Below are 22,550 nucleotides of genomic sequence, written 5' to 3' on the forward strand. Positions count from 1 at the left end.
CTTAGAGGGAATTCACTATACATCTCTTGTACTATTAAACAAGGGTTGGTATATTGGGATCTGACTTGAATGGTTGGATGAAAAGTAATGGAAGGGTTGGGGGTTGAGAAGTGGATCTAAACCCAAAGTATTCAAAGTAGAAGGCACACAGTACATCCATCCAAACCCTTGGCGCAGTTAATGGACTGGAATTCATGGTTTTTGGGGGCCTTTTAAGATTTTGTTTGATACCCAGTGACCAACAAACATGCCTTTGTTGTGTTTCCGCATGCTGTTTGATTAGCCAAGTTCCGCTCAAATGAAAAAAGAAAAAGGGGCCACTCTATTTACATCTTATACTTTGCATATTCCAAAAAATGGCTAATTTCACTTTTATAAAGAATTGTGTCAAACATCCACTGTGCTGACTCTTTGTTTGCATCTGGCAAGAGTTACGGTGATCAAAGCATGAATTCTAAACAATCATGTGATTTGTTGATGGGGGATTTCCATAAAGTTCTGAAGAAGAAGAGGAAGTTCTGAGACTGTTTAAGAGTTGTATGAGGCTATACTAGTCAAGACAGAGCTGAGTTAGCATGCTAACATCCTTACATTGACAGTGCTACCATGCTGATGTTTAGCAGGATGTAATGTTGTTCACCATCTTAGTGTATCCTGTTAGCATGCTAATGAGTAATGGCAATGTCAATAGTCTTGCGGGTGTTTGGTGATAATAAAAACACAAATGAAAAAAATAAGAATAAGTATCACCGAGGTTCTAACCATTCCTGATGGTGGTGTGAACGTCTACCAAATTCTGATAGCCCTTTAATTTCGAGAGCTTTGATTTTGAGCCACTAGTGTGGCTAAACAAGCATGCTAGGCTAAAATGTAAAAGTTCAAGCCTTTGTGCTGAAGGTTTATAACTGCTACAGAATCAGAGAATTCACAGGTGGACTCAAGGGATGTTAGATAAAATTGATAAAGTGCCCTCTAGGGTGCCCTTATAACAGACAAAACGTGGCGAAGCGTCCACTCTTCACTATAAACATGTCACGACTTTCTGCATGCTGGTGCTCCCTACATACAGCTGGTGCCGTTTTTATTTATTTTTGCCCCTGCCCCTCAAACATCCTGAGTCCACCACTGCAATTTAACTGTAATTTAACATTTTCAGCCTGTCATCTGTTGAACATAGACTTAAGAAGGCGCAAGCAGCCATGTTTCATGCTAGGTAAGAAGGAACGTATTAGGTAAACACTTGTAATGTCCTACGTATAATACAGAAAGCAGAAAAAGAGTAATGACATTAATCTCACACAAGTGGCGTGAGAGGATGCTGCGAGCCTCCACTCTGCGAGAAAAAGCCAAAAAAGAAATTCCACTCAGCTCGACATCGTTGCGCCGGGATGTCACGGCTTCTCGGCCCCTCCAGGCTAAACCCCGATCGAGTTCTGCTTCCTCCAGCTCGCCTGTCCCTCTTCATCAGCACACAACCAGCAAACCTGCACCGCCTGCAGCGCTGTATACTAATATGTTATACAGAGTGCCTCATTCATTTCATCTCGAAGCCGAGCTCGATGGTGCCACTTGAAAGAGAACACGAGCACATCTCAACAAACCACCGGTCTCATCCACAGGCCTTGACCTCTTGCTTTACATCTATAAGCTGTGTCGGCTCTGACTTTGGAGCTGTAAACTTGAACGTTGTGGTGTGTAGTGATACAGCGTGACAGAAAAAGGCCTCGGCCTGTTTGTCTCTAAGCCTCAGTCCTACGTGCTCTGCGGTTGAGCCTGGTTGTCTGCTTTCTGCTGTGGTCTTTCATCACGTTCACTCCCCATTCTGGCATGCCTACCCTGTGTAGTATCCGTGTGTGTCTCCCTGTGTGTGAGCGTGTAGGTAAGACCAGATGTTTACTGCCATCTAGTGGCGGAATGCTACACATATTTCAGTGGGGTCAATGGGATTACCTCTGAGATCAAGCAGGAAAGAAATATGAAAACTGGCAACATGGAATGTTGTGTAAGTGCTGTTTATATACAGTAGGTGTGTGTGTGTGTGTGTGTGTTTGTGTTTGGAGCTCATTAACGGGGGAGTTTGTATTAGTGCAGCGGGTCAGTTAAGTCAATGAGCGGGGCGCTAATTCTTCTCCGCTGCTTCCGTGCTCCGCTGCTGCCACTTGTTACACATTTGCATATAAATTGGCTTAAATGCGACGTTGGCGCTAAATTCCTTAACCGCCGCTTGTTTAAAATTCATGAACGCTTTTGAATTTTGTCAGGCGCGGTTGAGCTGTCAAAAAATCCTTTGACGCATTCAAAAAAACCACAAAAAAACCCCACCGGCAGGTGTGCCCGCGCGGGTGCAGAGGCATTTAGATAGACTTCTTGTCAAATTTCTTTCCCGTTTTGTCTCTGAAAAGCTGTAAAAGCCTCACACGTCCTCCATGTCTCTCTTTCTCTTTCTGTTCTCAGACTTATTACCCAGACTCGGCTAGCAGATGGTGAAAGGAGACTCGTGTGTGTGCGTGTGTGTGTGTGTGTGTGTGTGTGTGTGTGTGTGTGTGTGAGGATAGCTTTGTGTATATACATTATGTCTAGTTACAGCCAGTCACAGCGATCAGTATTCTGAAGCCGTCCTCTGTGCCCGCTAGCTGGACTGGCTGGCCTGTTAACCCTGCACTGGATGGACAGCAAATATTGCTATGTGTTAGACTGACTCCCTCTATAATATATCATCTTTTCCAACTGTATCGCAACTAAGTTGACCTGTTTCTGACCAACATCAACAAACCCAGAAAGAAACAATTCTTCGGGATAGATCATACGCCCACGCTCTCATGCCCACACACACTAAAGCAACACACACACATACACACTCCCCGGCGCTGCCATCCACTGCAAGTGGGTGATCAGACTTTAGACAAGTGCTCTTGTTCGGCGTTAATTTGTGTCTGCTGCTTGATTGTTTGCCTCAGGAGGAACAAGGACAGTGCTTGGTGCTAACAGTAATTGAATGGCCTATTTACATTCTGCTAATTGATTCCAAAGGGTTTTGATGAGGGTTTTTTTTTTTTTTCTTCAGAGTAGCGCCGTGTAAGTGTGTGAGACAAAGAGAAAAAAGAAACGTAGAGCAAGACGCAGACCAGCAGATCGGAGACTTTGCAAACAACATGATTGGCGGTTTGATTTGATTTGTACGAGGCGGCACTACAATGATGCATTCGTGTTTTCTTCACAACACTGTGAGAGGGGCCCCTTCTTTGTATCAATCATGAACCGTGCAGTAATATAAAATACCGCTGTGGCTTGCAAGTTTACTACCATGTTCGCTTTTAACAAGGATGACCTTCATGCCTGCTCCGCATCAGTGTAGCACCTCAGCCTCCAGCAACAGTGGAAAGCATGGACTCTTTGATGTTCCCGGACCTGCCAGAAAGCAACCTACGTACTGCACAGACGGCTCAATAAACATTTTATGTGTCTGCCTGTGCCGACGTATGTGTGGTTGTACATTTTTTTGTGTGCCATCAGCTATGTCTAGATGCACTTGTATATTCCACCGTTATTAAGAAAAAGACAATATTTAGAATTTGATACTGGTCGTGTATACAGCATTTTCATTTTTGGATATTGCAGATGAGGGCTTATTCCCACTGTAGCTTTTTCCAGATTAAAACATGTGGGATATGCCAGGATTACTCAGGATTTTGAGTGTTCTTTGGACATGTGTATACATTCAGGATATGTGTCTCTATTGGGGTTCACTCTAAACTTGGGCCAATATTAGATATTGTGGAATATTGTGACATTCGAACAGTTGTTACGGCATCGTCAGGCTTTTATTTTGAAAATGGAAATGGACACAATGGTCTGAATGTAGTGCTTTCTAAGAATGCCAGCTCGCCTGTTTGTCAAAATTTCAGGTTTTTGACAGAGGGCAATGGTGAGCCAAGGGATGTGAATGAGAATGCATGTAGTGAGCAGGGCAACACCACATACTCTTGCAGTCTGACCCCAGCATCCATCACCCAGAGCCATTGGCTGACTTCATGAGCAAAGCGATGATGATATCTGTCACCATTTTTGGGCAGGACAATATCGTGATGATACATTTTGGATAGCGGCCAAGCCTGGTTCCCACAGCTTCTTAACTGTTTACAGCTCTATGTGTTGCTTAGCCAACAATTTGCAAGGCTAGGATAGAGATGCACGCCCAAGGGAAATGGCAACATGTCTGGTCAGAAGAAGAAAGACAGACTTTTAATGATTTGGAAAGATTTGAATGTCAACAGGTTCTTGGATAAGCACAGATATCTCAACACTGACCCATCTAGAAGGTTGTTGAATGAATTAAAGTCAGAGGCCGTGTTTGTTAACTGCCTACAGCTTGTAGGAATATTGTCTTTTTCCGAATAAAAGCCAAAACCGGAATATTTTGTGCATGCGAATGCCACTGTGCATCCCTGTTCTTCGTGTGCTCTTTAGTTTGCCAGCGTTCAAATAAAAATCTTTTTGCTACTTGTTTTTACGTGCTCACATGGAAACACTGGGGTGGATCAGTCAGTTGTAAACATAATTACAACTGACTGATCCAACCAGATGGCCTAATAGAGAGTATCCAAACCTGCCTCAGTCATTTGCTCAGAAATACTTGACACAGGAAATGTTCGCCACTTGAACAAAGAATGTTGACCGCATTTTCTCAGCGCTCCCTCATCTGTATGTGTATACACGTCCGTTTATGTATTTTGGCCGCGCTGCACATCCTTGAGAGTCTCCTTCAGCAACTTTTTGTAATTCCTCCGCCCGTGTGTTTACACAAACCATCGCTCTATATTTCCTTCTCTAAATGTTGTGACGGCAGGTCTAAACAGGATGCAGGTCAGTTGTAATATTAGTTTATACAAGGGATATACAGGTTGACCGGAGTGTCACCGGACCGATAGCAATGTACTCGTGCTGTTCGGACAAAGCTTTTATGAGTAGCGTCTCGCTGCACAGCTAGCATACAGATTTTGATGGAATAAATATCCTTGTGAAGAAAATGTTGTGACAGTGTAATGGTTATAGAATAATGACACGATTGATGTTTAGATTGGTTCTGTATGAATCTCGCTTCACTATCCAAGTTTGTGTGCCGCCGGGCGCAAAATCACCTGGGAAATGAAGTCAGGCTGGCAGCCTGGCAACATTTCTATCTGATTTCACGTCCCTATCGGAGACTAAACGGATAGATAAACTCAAGTTTCGTCCTGTGTTGCAAGTACTTGTTAGTCTGAGGAAATCAGAAAGCAATCCGATTGTCTTTGTAAGAATATTTCTTGGAAACGCTAGAATTTTGGCATTTACATCAAGGTGATTCTGTCTTTTGTGCAAGCCTTTTTTCAATCAGCGTTTCTCGCAGCACTGCCATTTTCAATGCCTATGATTCGGTTAAAAGATTAAATTAAGTGCATGGGATGGCTGGTATGGAGTTTGGGCTAATGTTCGGTTCAGGATAAGGGGAAATGCAATTTGTCTCAACACAGGTTTTTCAACTGTACATCAGATTTTTCTCATTTCCTCGCCAAACAACTGCAGCGGGGCGAAGATTGCCATGGAAATGGCTTTGTTATACATCAGAAAACATTACTGAAAATGACGCCATTACACTGAGCATTTCTTCAGCCTTCATTCACACTGTCTTGTCTGTTAACAGCATCGGAAACCAGGACAAAACAAAAGCAGCCCGATTGGACCGAGCAGAGTTCTTGTGGTACCGCAGTCGCATTTTGTCGGAGCTGCTTCTTGAGTTTCTTCAGGCTGTATGCTTTGTGTGTCCACGATCTGTTTCCTATTTGCCAGTGTGTCAGCGTCTGCTCACCATCACCCCCGGGTCTGGAAGAGTGGCGTACCCCTATGTTATTAGGTTCTGTCAGCAAAGACTGACTCGGTGAGCCGTGTCCCGGAGGCTGGATTTGGGGATGAGGAGGAGGAGAAGAAGTCGCTATGGTACCTATCCAAGCCCATGTCTGTCCTCCTCTGCCCCTCCATTCCCCTCTCTTGCTTTCCCTTTTTTTTCCACTTCTTCCTTTCTCCTCTCCCACGACCTCAGGGAGTCCTTTAAGAGGTGCGGCGTTCCAAAATGGGATGATTTTTCCCCCTTTTTTATTCTCTCTCTGTCTCTTTCTCTTGAGTTAACAGAAAAAAAAGCCCAAAACCTCACTGCTGAGTGACTCATTCAAATAATTGTTGCTTTTAGCTGTATCGGGTTACTCTCTTCTCTGACTCTCTTCTTTGCTTTTCTTCCTTTCCACCCCGCACAGTGTGGTATCTGGGCCACTTGTGAATTAGGGCCTTTGAGCAAAAGAGGGAGAAAAAAAAAAAAATAAATAAAAACGGAGTGACATCAGCGGGGAGAGAAAGAGACGGATCCAAAAACCTGAGCAGCCCTGCAATTTTCTCCCCTTCTCCTATGATTGCATGTACGAGCGTTACAGACAAATGAGTCAACAGGAGAACTGTGTCCCTTTACACAGCCAGCCGTGTCACTTCGTATGTGAACAAGTGTGAGCAAACATGTCGCAGTCTTTATTTTTAGCACGGCTGCACCTCTTAGGCGTGGCGAGGTGAGGCCGCGGCATTCTGATTCACCTTTTGAAGGAGCACGAGGGCGACAAAGAGGCGTGTGGTGTTTGCGTGGGAAAAAGACAACAAGAACAAAAGGCAGCAAAGGGAAACGGGAGTGGACCAAAGGGAGGAGGAAGGAGGCAAGAAATGCGAGACTTGCCGAAACATTTTTGGACAGAAGAGAGGGGGGAAAATGAGCCGAGACATGCGGAGCGAGGGATGAGATCCCTCCCCCTCCCCTGCCCAAAACCCAAGTTACTGTAGCCTATCCTATAGCTAACCCTCCCCTCCCCTTCCCTTCCTCTCGCCGTCCCATGTGAGCAGCAGCCTGATGACTGGACCTCTCTGTGTCTCCGCTGCTCACGCTCTGCTGCTGCTGCGCTCCGGCAGACATGCATTGTTCTCCAACTGTACACGACTTGTTGCTCCCGTTCTCTGAGAGTTAGTCCGTGTTAGTTCGCCAGAGAGAGATTGACCGGGGTTAAGACCTGAGCTGCCTCGCGGTGAGTACTGACATTCAGATTTATCTCTGTTTTCTTTTGTCAGGAGAGGAGGATCGCCTCATTCATTTGTTTTACCTCGTCACTGATTTGTCCTCAGCGTCTCTGGGTTTGGTGAAAGTTGAGGTGGTGTGTGAAGCAGTGGAGTCCGTAGAGTTCTGTGAAAAGAACTTTGAGAGACTTGTAAAACTCGCGTGAGTAATGCTCCAGTAGTGAGTAGCCTTTTCGAGGCTCTGCTCTTGTTTCCTACCGACTACCTCCCTTTTCTGCTGACTCACTCTATTAACTTAATACACATGGCTGCATGCTGTGTGGGTGTGTGCGGAGTCCATGTGTTTGCCGTTGTGTACGTCTGGAGTAAATCTCTGCCATTACCTGTCCGTCGCCCCTCCATTTCAGGGGCGTGTGTATGGGGGGGACGTCGATCAAACTGTAATTGTTCAGAAATTAGCCTAGACGGAGGAGAGAAAGGAGAAGGAGAGAGAGACGCAATGCTGCTGCATCACCTTTTGCCGTCGCTCTCTCTCAGTTCCGTATTGATTTTCCTCCTCCCTGCTCGCCAAACGAGAACAATAGCCGCACGCCCGGCCAAGACCCCTGGTAAATAAGCCAGCTAAATATCAACACTGAATCTCCTGCAAAGATGTTGTCCATTGATTTGCTTTGTCGCCAGATGCACACACACACACACAGGCACACTAACCCTCGCACACAATCGGGGCCTTGTCGTCTAGAGGGACTCTATTGTTTGCCGCGCATAATTGTTTGTGTGTATGTGTCTAAAATGCCTTGTCCAAAAAGGTCTTGGACAATGAAGTCTGTCACCAGGGGGATGTGGATTTCTGTCTCTCTCTCTCTCCCTCTCCCTTATCCTGTCCAAGTCCCCCTTCACATCTGGATATCCCCGCCAGCTGACAAGGAACAAGGGAGCGGATGGAGGGAGGAAAGGAACGGAGGCGGGGAAGAGGAGAGAGGGATAGAAATTGGAGGAAGGGGAGTTTGCTCGGGGGCCAGAGTTCCAACTTCTTAGCCCAAAGCAGGAAGAACTAACTTCACAATGTCATTGTGAAGGCCCGGCGGCCGAGAGGAAACGCGGATAGTGTATACACTGACGGGAAGCGCTCCCTCAAAGACGCGAAGACACATTTAAGTGCACATCTTGCGCAAAATCCACCCATGGACATAAATTACAGCTGGCCGATATGGACTTAAAATAATATAATATTTTTAGATCACATAACAATATTTAGAAGATCTTCTCAAATCGTTGTTTTTGATTTGTTGCCTAGAAACAACCGTATTAGCCCTCCAGGATGCCCTTTTATTTTTTCCGCCCCTGCCCCTCACACATCCTGATTCCACCACTGGAAGAAGATAACACTTCCAGCCATATCGCGATATAACACTATCCAAAATCTAAGACGATACATAGTCACACTTCACATATCAATATGTTGCTGTTGTACTGTCCAGCCCAAGTAACGTACATGCACACATTTTCACATGCGTGTAATTGCACACAATCAGTCACTCATATAACTGGCGGTGACACTGAAGCCACTATTAATCCAATTCAACCGACTCGCATAATGCCGCAGCGTCTGGCTCAGAGGGTTTTGGCCTTAACGTGTCAAGTTCTCTGTGGGAATTTTCTGCGCAAGGCTTTGGCTGTCAAAGCGAGTCCTGCTCTCTGTCAGTCTCTTTACTCTGCCACCTTTTCAGCTCATCAGCGAGTGTCAGTCCGGGGCCGGACTCTGATGAGACTCCCCGAAGTCGAAAACCGTGGCGAAGAGCTCCGCTTTAAAGAGAATCACTGGGTTTACTTCTCTATGCCTTTTCAAGTTCTCTGCCAGATGAAAGTGTACATGCCAGCTGCCGCTGCTGCAGCTCCCTGCCAGAGTCGGCCAACCAGCTCCCACGCCTGTTTATCCATACCAGGGCACGGCTAAGTGCCATGGCAACAGGTGTTTGTTGACATCATTAGCTTTAAGCATTAGGTGAAGCAGGCGGGCCAAAGTCCCGCACAACATCTGCTTTTGCGGTTTTCCCTTGCAGCACACGTGACATTTTGGGGGTGGTAGTGATTGGGACAGTGATGAAGCACCAGCCTTCATTTCCTCCTCAGCCTCCCAGGAGTTGTTTGACTGTGCAGTTTGTGCCATATGTGCATGTGTTACTCAGCCATCTCCCTCTGTCAGCCCAGCTGGTCTGAACCGTATGTACCGCTGCTCTTCACTTTATTTTCTGGCTGTTACGAGCTAAGCCGGCGTCTCCGCGTAATTTATAGGCGGGCGGCGATGACGTTCCAGTGCAGGTGGCACTCATGTGACTGAGGTCACTGCTGAATCGGTCTGAACAGCCTTTTCTTTTCTGACCTGACATCAGTGTCCATACTATAAATGTAATCATTGTCATTTTTAGTTTTTAGAGGATTGGGGCCACCGACTTTAAACTCAGAATTCTTACTTAAATCGCTGAATTTCATCTCAGAATCTAAAGTTAGAGAGATAAATAGTCTGAACTGTGGAAATTGAAGTCAGAGATAAAGTTTTTTTTCCAGTGGTCCTAATCATCTTCAGTACTTTCATCACAACCGTGTCTTTTATTATGAAACATCTCGTGGAGTTACATGGTAGTGATGTGTTGTAAAACAGTTCTTCCTTGCATCATCCCGGTCTGACATCAGCCAAGTTAGCATGTCCCACATTACATCAGCATGTCACCGGGCAGGACAAGCACTACGGCCAACGAGGTAGCGCCATTTGGCACCAGAAAGCGTCGCACTATACGGTAATGCATGCTCGCCGGCAAATCGGAGCTGAGCGGAGTGAAACGTGTTCGACCGGGTGAACAGAGCTCTGGTTTGTTTTTGCTCCGAGTAATAACATTTGGTCAGCAGTGATGTCAGTGCATTGTAAAAGAAAAAAAAAAAAAAAAGAGAGAGAATCAGACAGAAGTGGAACGGGACCAAGACCAGCGAGTGAGGACAAAGAAACGGTCACAGCGGGACAGAATGAATGCGTCAGTAAATACAAATAAATGCAGGGGAGGAAAGCGAAGCATTGTGTTTGAGCCTAAAGGTCAGTTTATTCAAGTGTGTAACATGGAAATCACTTTGCAACATTCGTACTAAAGCAAAGGAAAAATGAAAATGAGACAGTTTGCTACATTGCAACCATCTGGGCTTTGTGTTTTATAAGGTCTTAATATGTTCTCTCTGCTTTGTGAGCTGGACTGAAGACACATGCGAGGACTCCAGATGGGTTTTTCACTGATCCTCCTCTCTTTCTCTTCGTTTCTCACTTTCCTCATTTCATCCATCTCTCTCTCTCTCTTTTTTTTTCTTTTTTAAAGATAGATGAGTCTTCAGAGCAGCACCCTGAGCTTATCTGTCTCTCACTCCTGATTCCCCCCCCCCACCAACCCACGCTTTTTATGTTTCTGCTCTTATCGCGGTGCACACGAGCGCCGCCTCACACACGTACACTCACATCTCCATTGCCTTGAATCAGAGATTTGTTAAAGTCAGAGAAAAAGGGGTCTGGTCAGCGCTGATGTGACGCAGTCTGTAGGCACACGCACAAAGAAACGCAGCTCGGCGCTTTGTCGCGCGCGTAGGAACAAAACTGCAGACGTCAAATCCATGCTCTTGTGCTTCGTGTGATTCCTGCCTCGCGGTTAATCATTCTATACATTTGGTTCCAATTACAGTGAGGCTTCCCCCCCCGAGCAGAGGCATATTTGCGTATGCGGTCCAACTTCGCATGTACGGAATCCAAGACATTTCATATGTCATGACAGCCGGATGGACACAAACATATAGCTTCTGTCAAAGCGTGGGTTGGAGGCAACTGTTCATATAATCTGCTCCCTAGCTGGACATGAAATTCTGGTCAGAATGTCAGTCTTAGAATCCAGTAAAGTAGTGCAAGTAAATAAAAAAAACTGACCATGGGAGTTGGCTTTTATGTGCTGCAGGCAGATTATTTGTGAGAGAAGAATGTTCGGTTTTTGGTTTTTTTGCAGCGCTACTGTGGGTTGTGTGGGTGTGCCGGTGGCACTCAAAGATACCGTTGTCATTGCAAATGATGTACAGTTTGCCGGGAACTGATTCAGTCTACAGCCTGATTGCTTTTGATGGGTTTGGAACGATAGTTTAGTCTGTGAAGAGGAGGATGTGAAAGTTAGATTTCCTTGCATCTCTCTGTGTTTTTGTCATTTTTATCCCAGTATACCTCAAGCTCAAGATATGTGTGTGAGCATGTTGGGGCTGCAACTAATGATTGTTGTCATACAACCAGAGTGACACTGATTGCTGCTAAATCTAGCTGCCGTTAGCTAGTTAGCTCAGCTAGTAGTCGAGGAGCTCAGGGACCAGGGGAGTATTATTGTTTACACTGATTGCACAGGAGCTTTGGATCTGGATGGGCCAGGAGCTAGCTGCATAGCATGCTAACTCGAGTAGATATTTCTGCGATATAATATATAGATATCATATTGTCAAAACTGCTGTTTATTTACATTCAGCTGATTTTTTTAACCTTTTCATCTAGAAATGTTTACATATTGCCCCTTTAATCATCTGATTATTTTTACCATTAACTGATTAATCGTTTACAATATAAAAAGGCAAAAGATAGTGGAAAAATGTTCATCACGCTGTCAGAAATGACAAAGAGGAGCAGAAAATCCTTACATTTAAGCAGCTGGAACCAGCAAATGTTTTGACATTTTTGCTCCAAAAATGACTCGATTATAATTAGTCGATTATAGAAATAGTTGCAGATTATCATCAGAAAATGTGTATACCTTGTTTCTGTGTATGGATAAATGTTGTAGGCGCATACAGAGTCAAAGGGTGGCACATACAGTACATCCAGCTGGTTCCTGAGGATTATCACTACCCCTCTACACAGTCCCGTTTTTGCTCCCGTCATTATTAGCTGAGCCTGAAATGTAATTCCTCGCAGATTTTACCGCTACCATAAAAGCTGGCTTACAAAAAAATCTATTTTGAAACAAGTCAAAGGCCAGGTACCGCATAAATCTCCTCAGAAATCCAAGTTTTTCGAGCGTGTCACAGGTCACCCATCAAATTGAGATGAGAGGATTACAGCTATTATTGGTTGGAGAAAAAAAAAGAACATTCTCTGATTATAGCTCGACTGTGTGTGTGGATACAAAGAGCTCTGATTACTGCTGGCACCCCCGCCCCACTTCCCAGGATGCCGAGCATTGAGTGGCGCAGCAGGGGAGACGGGGACGGCAGCGAGCGTACACACACATGCACGTATCAACACACATGCACACATCAAACACAGTGATTAGCACTTCCTAGGTTAATCGTGTGCTCTGCTGTCGGCACACATTTCCATGTTCTACTTCATTTCTTATTTAAAATTTCTTTTATGGAGTTTTTTAAATAGACGGAACACATGCGGCTTTGTGGCGCAGAGCTAATATTTAAACATAATACAGGAGTGTTTATGGATGATTACCTCTTTGAATGATGGTGAGCAGAACGTCACTCCATACTCAATAAAACACCAATAAAAGTTTGATGCTCTCTCTTAACACCAGGCATCCACATGTGCATGCTTTTTCCTGTTTGTGTCGCCCATGACAACGGCTTGGCCGAGATCAGCGGTGAAGTCAGCAGTGATGTACGAGTGTTGGAGTGCGAGGGGATGACCTCAGCAGAGGGGGAGTCCCAGAGGACTCATATCAGCCGCGGCCAGCGCTCGCCGCTAGGACTTTCTCACACTCTGTATCTGTACTAACAACTAAAGCTGTCCCGATCCCTGCGAACCCACCGCCTGATCCTCCACAGGCATCGCAAATCATGCAGCACACAGCACGACAAAGACCTCTGACATGAACACATGCACGGCTCCACACAAACACACATAGTCTATTGTAACAAAGCAGAGGGCCGGGAACACTGACAGGATCATTCTGGATGGAATTAAAGAGCTTTTGATCACAAGGAGTTTGTTTTACAAATCAAAAGTAAAGGCACACATTTTATACCAGAATGGCTAGTGTTTTACTGTTATATGTGATGTTTTTGCATCAGTGTTACTGCTGCATTAACGTGTATACTGCATTAAATGCTGTAGTTGTTTGAGGTTGAGCTCATTTTAATGATTTTATATAGTTTTGGGTAGTTGAATGCACACCAATGCATTCCATAAGATCATCATATATTTACCTCTAAGACTGATGTTTTTATGAGCTCTGCAAAACAGTTTGGGTTTTTTTTTTGGGGGGGGGGGGGGGGGGGGTGCTTGTGACAGTGCATTTTTATAAGAGAATCTCAACCTATCAAGGTACACTCAATATTACAGTTTATCAAAAAGAATTACATTTAAAATAACCACCTTTGGACTTAGAAATAGTATGAAAAGCGTTGATCTTACAAATAACATAACTGAAGCTCAACTAAAGTACAAATACCCTGAATTTGTACATAAATACAGTAAAACAATTGTACTTAATTATGTTATTACAACACTGGCTCTAACAGTTATAGATGTATGATACAATGTCAATGGGAATAGAATGTTGTTGATCTTTATTCTGTAGCTAAGATTCCCCATGCTGATATTTATTTTTTACACATTTGAATGTTAAAATATTTCTTGGATATGCTCCTGAGGCCAGTTTAGCCTCTACATTCAGTGTTTTTAGCAAACAATCTGGCTCCATGTCCATGAAATCGGGGTGAGAACAGACGCACAGTTCCATTTTTGTTTCATACATTTCCGCATATTGAAAGTTGGCGGCTTTAATGTGGTGTTAAGATAACCGACGTGCCAACGAAAGACTGGAAGGAGACAAAGAAAACCACTAACATGCTAAATAAAAGAATCAAACAATAGCTTTTGAAGTATTTCATGAGGAGCCTGTTTGTCCGGACTTGTTTTTTGATCCATTCGGTGTACTCTGGTGACGAACACTGAATGTAAACAACATTACCGTGCACTCAGTGAGTGTGTCTCTCTGTGGTGACACAACTCAGAATGGTCAGTCTCTGTATGCTGTAATTTACATAGGGTGTAGTTATAGTATTTCCTGTAAGGAAGGCCGGTGGTTGTGCTCATCAGCCTCGGTTTGAGGCTTTGGGCATCTGGCGTACGCGAGCTGTGGCTTCTTTCTCTTCAGCGGGCAACACAGGCAACTACAGTATGTTCTTGCTATGGTCTGCTGTTGGCATCATCGTATTTGCGCTGCTCTTCAAATCGATTTGATCCTGCTTTTTGATACACCATAGTCACCCACACGTGGGCGGGGGGGGGGGGGGGGGCTGCTCTTCCTGGTGGCCAGTGTCCAGGCCTCGCCTCTGATTCCAGCAACAGCAGATCCATAAATTAATGGTTGCCTCTTCCCTAGGACAGCTGTGCTGCCCGGAACGGATGGAAAAACACTCACAGGAGCGCCGACCACATCCATGGATACGGATTAGGAATGTGTGTGCTTGTATGTGGTTCTCCAGCACATGTGTGCTCTTGCGTGCGGGGATGTGTTTTTGTGTGTGTGTGTGTGTGTGTGTGTGTGTGTGTGTGTGTGGGTTGTAAACCCTTCCTAGGTGTTGAGAGAGCCAGGGCCAGTAATGAATCAGGAGGGTGAATTTGTTTTGTTTTTTTCTTCTCTGGATTTCGCCTCGCATTAAGGTCTCACTCAAAGGTGGGTGTTTAATGGCTGTTGTTAAAGGGAAGGTTGGTAAACACATAAAAGTGCTGGAGTGAAAGCAGAGTGTGGGAGAAGAGGAGGGAGAGAGATTAACGCGCAGGGTTCTGTTGGCCTACGAACATCCATGTAGTCCGTCTTTTACTCCAGTTTGAAGTCATATGAATTAGGTTGTATCGACGCAGATTCATCAGGAAATTATCTCCCATTCCTATTTTAGCGATTCCAAAAGAAAGTTGCCGTACTCAGACCAATAAGGTTATACTTTTATGCCTTTTTCTTTGCAGCTCAAGTGGCAAAGCGTGCCACTGACATGACAGATCTCATTATAGTGGTTTCTTTTTCTCTTTTTCTCAACAAATGGACTTGGTACATGGTGGCAGATGTAGTGATGTGTTATGTATTATAGCTGCTCTGCCCCAGGGGGAGCTGTTGCCCCAGCTGTCGATGATACGTCCCCTGTCCTGCCCTCTGGATCCATCAAACATCCTCTCGTAACCTCTGCATGTCTTCTCTACCCACTTTTTTTTCAATCAGTGTTTTCCTTCCTGTTCCTCCCTTTTACTCTTTAGTTGCAGTTTAGCCAATAAAGTTTACGATTTTAAACTTCTTCCCCTTTTTGCTACTCACCACCTTTCAATTTCCCCTGGCCGCAGCTGTAAACATGTTTCCGCCACATGTCCTGCCGCTCGTGTCCATAAACAGGCTGAATCAGAAGTCTGGCCGAGGTTATGACTGAGCCAGCTAAACCGTGGAACTGGACGGCGTCTGAGCCGGGCCGACTCTTATTTTAGCTGCAGCAAGATTTCGATGTGACTCAGTGCGGAGCGAAGACGCGTTGTTGTGCCTCGGGTCTACCCCGGCTTTATCCCCGTAGATCTCGTTGAGCTTCAATTCATGGTGAGTAAAGCCTTTGCCTGCCACACATTTCACCCGGCACTGATGTTTGTGTCAGGGGGTAGAGTCAGAGTAGAAGATGTGACAGGTGTTTGTGAGTGTTAAGCTGCAGGGCGGTTGTCTGAAAGAGGAACCTGGTCGTGTCTGTAAACTGAAATCATATTTCCTACAGCTGCCTGTCCGCCTTTATATGACCAGGTGAGTTTTATATTGTACATCTGCTTTATACCAATAAATGTGGCTCAGTTTATGGCTTTTGTTGTCTTTAACTGACAGTTGAAATGATGTGGCATTGCATAAAAACGTACATGAGTATTGATTATTTTAAAGGAGACCTATCATGCTTTTTCAGTTTGTTTTCCTTTCCTTCAGTGTTTATATAGGTTGTCGTGCATGTAAAAGTCCACACCGGCAGAAGCTCCTATCTCCCACAGAAAACACAGCTCCTTAAACGGCTCGTCAGTAGTCCTGCCTTTAATTCTGTGACTTGGTGACACCACACTATGTCACCATGTCACACATTTGCAGAATTTATGCCTTGCGGGCCAGTTTGGCTCATAATACAGGCTGGGTTTTTTTTAGCCTCAAAGCATGTAAACCTATTCTAGTAGTAACCTCAAATAAAATGATGAACCCAAAAAATTAGCACAGTACGTCTCTTATAACTCAAATGCATTGAATGGCCTCATACGTGAGCTCTACATGCTCAGCTCCACATCCCTATGGCTCCCCGCACCCACCAAACTCTGGGATGAAAGCCAGCGAGGTAGGATTTCTTCCTCCAAAACACACACGTACACACCCTTGGAAATACCCCTCCTCGGCTCAGAATTTGGCTTTTAATTCCCCTGAAGATGTGATATGGAGAGCTTTAAATTGTTCTACTTAAATCTCATGCCTGTGCTTTATGAGCCATATGTGCTCTTTTTGTGTGTGTGTTGCTCTGAGATCATCATGACTAGATCGCCGTGCAGCTGTCCCTCAATATATTCCAGATTTTGATTACAAGAAAAAAGGGAAACTGTGTGTAGAGAGACAAGAAGAGAGAGCGTCATTAAAACTGAGGCGTCCTCGTTTCCGTGCGGTCATGGGGGTACGGACAGCGATGCAAACGACAGGTCCGCGCCCTCATGCTGGTGTTGCAGCAAAGCGATGGTGCAGGAGAAGAAGAAGAGTGATAATCAGAGAGAAGGAAGGTAAATACTACATGGGTCTGGGCTATACGCCAGCTCTGTGCCGCAGGGTATGGATATCTTTTCAGCCAGCACGGGCTCAGCACCAAGCACCTGCAGCAGATACACTCCTGCGCCGACACAAGACTCCTGCGAGTGTGTGTTTGCGTGTCCTCCGGGGACCCCTAGCTCGTCTTCATCCCTCTGACCGCCCCTGATCCTTTTTCTCAGACTGTATTTTTGCCATGTTTTTCGCAGCCCCGTCTGATCCGTACAACAAGGTCTCAAGCTGGCCCAAAACACTTCCCTTAGTTTTTAGCAGTCATTTTTAGACTTACGGGAAGCGTATGTAGGTAATAAAAGTTATGTATGAGGAAAAAATACCAAATGTTAGTATTGGTCGCTCAAATTTGAGGATTTGAGGCTTATTTCTTGTTGATGTTATTGTAAACTGAATATCTTGGGGGTTTGAGGGGTTGCTCAGACAAAGTAAACAGTCTGAAGATGTCAAGTTTGGCAAATTCTAGGGCAATTATCATTATTTTCTGATATTGTATGACTAAAAGATCAATCAGACAAAGACAATTATGGATAATGAATGTAATAGCAGATCAGTTTCAGCACGCCCATTATTAACACACTTGTTTTAATGACTAATTGCACTGAAAACGTACTAAAAACCTGTAGAAAAACAACATTAATCACACATGAAATGTTGTTATCGTGCATCCAAGACAGCCCAGATGAAAAACGATGCAGTCTGTATTCAAACATAGAATGTCCTGTTCTGCAATGTGTCCTCACCTCAGGCAGAGCCATCTGTAATCCCGAACTGAAATGTACTCAACCCGCTTTTTAATCTCAGCGGGCCCATTAACCTTTTCTTGACGCTCCTGGTACCGCTGAGCCGTCTTGGCTCCGGAGTAGCTCCACTCTTCCAGAAAGGGTGAAGGGGGGGGCTAGTGGAGCAGACTCATTACTGTGTCGCGTTGGCCGGCCTCTAACCCAGACTGGAAGGACAGCCATTAAACACGACGAAGCTTAATGACCGCCGACCGCTCCGTTTGATGTCTCTCCGCTGGGGTTGTTTGCTGTTGTTGTTGTTGTTGTTGTTGTCGCTGTGTTCGCATGTTGGTCGCAGGTTACACGCTGATAGGTTCCATGGGGACGCGAAAAAAGCAGAGCGACGGAGGGATTGAGTCGGTGAGAGCCGGTCAGAAAAGGTGCGTTAATTGGATCTGAGTGACCATCTGGACCCGCGAATTCAGACAGGGCTCCCCACCAGCCTGTAATGAGGTCTCGTCAGGCCAGAGCAAGCATCGCCCCAGCTGATGCCAAGGCGTCACACCCACCGTACCCTCTAAACCCTTTCAGCCACTCTCAGATTCTGAGTCAGCCGGTTACAGGACAGAAACACAAGAGTCACCCCCGACGCGGCGTAAATGTTCCAGTGTGCTTGTTCAGGGATTGTGTACTTTGAATTTGCCCTTTCACTCGGAAACATCTCTTTTCCCCTTCCCTTCACATGAGCGTCAGTTTTATTTGCTCTTGCGAGCACAAAATCCGCAAGTTTGACCAGGACCGCGCACGCCGGGCCATGTGAACCTGTTTAAGTAATTAGGGGGAAAATATACACGTTTTTTTTTGTTTTGTTTTGTGTTTTTTTGCGGCCCCGCGCTGCCACTGGGTTCATATTTTGTCGGTGTAAGCAGGATCCTTTGGGCCGAAACGGGGGGAAATTCCTGTGAAAGTGGAGGGCTACAGTGGTTGAGCTGAGCTTGCACTATGTTTGTGTGTTGTGTGGTCGGAGTTTCGTGTAGACAGCCAGACAGAGACGGATCGAGACTGAGCTGTGTACACACACACACACACACACACACACAGCAGTCGAAGACGGGTTTTTTTGGTGGAAAAGACAATGATTGGTTTGAACATCCATTAATTATTTCGCTCTGATGTCTTTTTATTGTGGACCTGTACGCTTTACGCTGCCGGTTATAGATATTTCTGGGGTACTGGAGCCCACCCCACTTCGGGTGAGACACCGATCGCTCAAATTGCCAAAGATGTACAACCTCCCTTTACAAAACTTCCTGTATGTCCTCGCTGTGATGTCGGGAAGTAACCCCCATGAATAAGGTGGAGAGAAACCGCAAGTAACAAAAAAAATAAATTACTTGCGAAGGAAATGTGAAAGGGGCTGAATGTGCTGTGGTCAAGGTTATAGACTCCGGACCAAAACCGGCTAATGATGTCAGTTAGGGAGGTCTTACATAATGCGCTCTGTCCAAACCACATACAGTACGGTACATGCTGTCAAACCGCAGTTAAATCCGGAGTGCGGAGCCAGGTTCTAAAGCCGAGTAAACAGTTTAGTCTGAGACACCTGAAGGAACGGAGACGCATGTGTGCCATATTTTAAACTAACTCAGTGAACTTTGTTTCTGTGGTCAGTGGACAAAATGTAAATCAAAAATCATAATTTATTGTTAAAAAGACAGATTCTCTCGCCTCGGTGGATTCTTCCTCCGCTTCTCTGTCAGCAGGATATCTGAAAATGGAATTCCATGCGGTGCAGTGGACCGATAGGCCCCGCGCCAGAGGAATTTGGTGCTCCGACAATGAAATAAACTCCGAAACTGATTATAAATGTTGAGGGCTTGGGTGTTTACACGTGGAACAATTCTGTTATATGCGATAAGAAACAATTTATTAGGTCGCGAGGAACTTGAGTATCTTCATCAGGAGGGGGTTGTGTTTGAGAAACAGGCAGAAAGTTGGGTCAGTTTTCCTCCTATTGGCTCTTGGAATTGAATTATAGTATGGGGAAACTATTCAGCTCTGGTTCCGGGCCCAATCCTCCCCAAATATATCTCCACCGACACACTGGTACGACTTCTAACAGCACAGAACATTGGGATTCGCTCGAATAATATATCAGTGCTGAAAATCTCTCTCTCCATTGAGGTTTTGACATCCATCCACTGATTTGAGTCCGAAGACGTTTTTTTTGCATGTCAGCATGTATTTAAACACGGCCGTTTAATCGCCTCTAACGTGCAAACGGCCGAGTGTGTGTGACAGATCCTGTGTCGCGGGTTTTAGGCCTGAGATATACAACGGCTGCGTGCATACTGACAGTAATTACCGCGGGCCGTACCACAGAGCGGCCTGGGGCTGGCCGAGGGAACAAGTTATTATAACATCTAATACATGACCAAATGTCAGCCGTGTCTGCAGCCTCGGATATAAATCTGCGGGGGGAAAGGAGAAGCCGAGAGTGAAATTTTGAAAAGATTATAAAACGTGCGCTCGATGTGCTTTTAGCTTTTGATTTGCCAGTCTGCGTACAGCTCCTTTATTTTTTTCCGCCTGTTTACGTGCGTGTGCCAGGGGGGGATGATGCGGCATCCCCACGTCTGGAATTTCCTCTCACACCGCAGTCCACAGGAGACTCTCTGTCTTCCTCTGCTTCTGTGTGGACTGAATGTCGGTCGTTTGCTTGTTTCCCTCTGGTCAAGGTGACCGCGTAAAAAAAAATAAAAATGCGCGCCTCAATTCTGATTGCAATCGACAGCGTTCAAATAAACAGCAGCGCCAGGACACACGTGTGTGCGACTGACATCTGTAACCCCATCCTCTTTTTCCGTGGCATGTGAGCCGAGGCAACAGGTGAGGGCGTTTGAGGCGGTGGAAACAAAGTGGGGAGACCCGTAAAATATCTTTATCGAGCCCCACCGGCTACTGTCTTGTTAGCAACTGGATCTGCACCGTCAAGGCAGAGCTACCCCATCTCAGCACTGCGCGAGTGCCTACGAGTGTTTGTGTCCCATAAACCTGAAGCCAGTCCTATAAAACTGAGCTCAAGATGAAACTGCAGGGGATAATTATGTGTTCGGAGCGCACATGGTCATTAATAACATCGAGGCCAAGCTCACTTTTACTGCACCTAGCTCAGAGGCTAACATATGGCGGAGCGGCTGACTTGACAGAACAGGATGTGCTGTCCTGTTTGCAGGAGGGCCTCTGTGTTGTTGTTTTTTTTTTTTTTTAATGAGTATATTTGACAACAGTAGGGGGCACCACTGTGTCCCATTTTAACTGCCCCGTCCTTTAGATCGAGTGGGGACTCGGGAGAGAGAAAGCAGTGTTTTGAAAGGGATTCGAAAAAAGCAGAGGAAAAGATGGCAAAACATACCCAGTGGGAAAGCTGCCGATAAGCAAGAGACTCGGAGACAAAACAGTGTTTGTGTTGCAATAGTCTGATCCGGTGCAGTGCTATCTTTCCTAAACAGATGCAACATCTCTGGGTTGAGATTTGAGGTGCCTTCTCGGGCTGCACTATAGGGTCAAAACAATGATATGTTATTTTTATTTTGGCAGATATCAAGATTGCTATCTAGAAGTAGTGGGAATGAGCAATTTTGCATCACTATTTTCATTTTCACTGAAAAAATCGTGATTATGTGACATTTGTTGTGGTTGATAGCAAACAAACATGTTTTCTGACATCTGGAGAGCGATGGACAGTATGTCATAATAGTGCTGTTTTTAAAAAAAATCACGTTTGGATATTGCACTTTGCCATTTTTCGATAATTTTGATATTTCCATGTTTTTTTCTCAACTATAGGCTGTTTTTTGTAGCAGTAGTATCCCTCCTTACTGCTGAAAGGTTGACACATCTTGACAAAGAGGCCTTTTTATGATACTAAACCTGAATGTTACTGTTTGCACTGATGTGCCGCAGCAGCGCCAGCCTACGGCTAATATCTACTGCAGTTTTCTCGGCAGGTCACGTGTGAATCTTCCGTGTGGTGACGGAACAACACTTGGCAAGCCTGACTGACAAGACAGAACATGCATTACATTCAAATTACACACGGCATTTATATCACAAACACACCCACACTTTGTCAGCACAGTGTTAGACAAATAATACATCTGAGAATATTAATGTACCAAGCAGAAAAAAATCAAATATAGGGTTTGATATTGAGTTGGTAAAATGTAAGAAATCTTTTTAACAGTAACATCTAGTACGGCAGATTTTCAAAGTAAAGTAACAGTTTGTGGCTACAGTAGTGGTTAATTCAGGACGGGCCCTTTCCTTATTGTGAAAGCGCTCTGATGCGGAGCTCCGGTACGCTCCGGTCGAATGTATGACACACGCCGGACATTAGACGTCAGCCTGGCACTGCCACCATGACACCAACGCAGCTGCCGGGCCTCATGACCTCCATCCACACTGAGAGCCACACATCCCCGCTGTCTGCCACCTGTGGCCTCACGCTCACAGACAAACAAACAAACCAAACAAACATCCACTCTATACCCCGTTATCTCCTTCCATCCCCACGTCTCTTTCAAATGCACTGCAGATAGCTGAGAAACACTCAGTTTAAAGGTCTGCTGTTTCATACCGTTGGAAGCTCGCTCATATCCAAAACAACATCTGTCCTTTCAGTCGCGCCTGATTGAAACACCCAGGAATGCGAGTTCACACGCACATGCACGCAGAACGGTGTAACACAATCATCCACCACATGGCCACGGAGGCGTCCGCTGCATGGAGAATCCGGGAATCCGGGGGGCTTAGCAGAAATATGCTTTGTTTTCATATCGCAGAGTCTTCCACACACAGAGCACATGAAAGGGGACCCGCGATTACCGCCGCGTATGATAAAAAGCTATGGGTAACT

At 45.3% G+C, this 22,550-nt stretch overlaps 1 protein-coding gene across 5 annotated transcripts in view; it reads left to right on the forward strand.

The window, feature by feature from the left end:
- The window catches only part of sash1a (SAM and SH3 domain containing 1a), a 184,525-nt gene that overhangs the window by 100,143 nt on the left and 61,832 nt on the right, over nucleotides 1–22,550 (forward strand). The window contains exon 1 of one of the 5 annotated variants that reach the window (XM_030404411.1): nucleotides 6,877–7,094. The exons of the other annotated variants lie outside the window; for them this stretch is intronic. The gene's annotated coding sequence lies outside the window, so the exon portion shown is untranslated. Of the gene's footprint in view, nucleotides 1–6,876; nucleotides 7,095–22,550 lie in introns of those variants that run through there. 5 annotated transcript variants of the gene reach the window in all.

This window comes from Sparus aurata, chromosome 22 (genome assembly GCF_900880675.1).
Source record: "Sparus aurata chromosome 22, fSpaAur1.1, whole genome shotgun sequence".
Taxonomy (NCBI): Eukaryota; Metazoa; Chordata; class Actinopteri; order Spariformes; family Sparidae; genus Sparus; species Sparus aurata.